Raw genomic sequence first — 1,242 nt, forward strand, 5'->3', positions numbered from 1 at the left:
AAAAGGAGAGAGTAAGAACTAAAGAAAGAAACTATCTTCTTGTATTGCATAACATTTACGTAACGCGAGATATAAAACTCACACTGACGTATTATGCAATATTGTGTGCGTGTTGATAGTTATCTCGTGGTTGTCATACCACTACCACCACCACCACCACCACCATCACTCCAACTACCACTGCAACTAGTACCATCGTCACCATCATCATTATCATCATCATCACCATTATCACTACAACGACACATTGCTTCCCTACAACGCAGCCATTATGCTGTCTTTCACTGATGAAACACTTGTGTAATGTTAACAACCACAGCAACAACAGCATCAGATCACCACTAACACCACTGCCGCCACAACCAATACTGGCACTAATGCCACCATCTCTGCCACTCACCACTAACATCAACACCACCAGTGTTTACCACTGCCACTACACCTCCAGCACCACCACTGCACAACCCTCACCACCACTATCAAAATCACCACAACCACCACCACTACAACCGCCACTACTACTGCTACTATTACAACAGTATACCACCACCGCCACTACTGCCACTACACCACCATTACCCAGAATGCAAGAAAACTTGTAAAAGACATCAGTGGAAAGTAACGAGGGAGGTATTTGTGTTTCCTCCCAGAATATCTTTGGCACCAATTACGATAAAAGCAGGAGTGACTCACAGACAGACAGACAGACAGACAGGCAGGCTGGCTGACAGGCAGATTTTTATAAAGAATATGAATGAGCCAAACATTGGAACTGGTTGCAAGGCATCTCTGCAAGGGATTAATGCAAAAATAGACAAGACAACTTTCGGTATTGCCAAGAGATCAGTCTTCAGACTTCTTCCACGGACTAATATTCATCTCTTCGTTTTTCTGACCGATCCTCAGATTGTTCTTCCTGTCGTCTCCGATCCCACCTCTTCTTTTTTTTAAAGGGTCGTAGACGTGGATTATGTCTTGACCAGAAGCGTCATTATCTCTCCCTTTTAAAACAATATTCTCAAATGTGTTAGCCTTGTCCCTTCAGCTTAAACAGTACACTCATAACTGGTCCCTAAAGCCAATACCAATTCCTACGTTATGTTCCAGAACTGTATAGTTGAACATTTTCTCCAATTCTTTGGGGGACAAATTATCGTCTGTTAGGACTTCGGCTTTAGTTTAGAGTTATTTTCTTTCTTGCTGGTCCTTTCCAAAAAATATCCCATCGATGAAACTTGACAT

Source organism: Octopus bimaculoides, chromosome 18 (genome assembly GCF_001194135.2).
Source record: "Octopus bimaculoides isolate UCB-OBI-ISO-001 chromosome 18, ASM119413v2, whole genome shotgun sequence".
NCBI lineage: Eukaryota > Metazoa > Mollusca > Cephalopoda > Octopoda > Octopodidae > Octopus > Octopus bimaculoides.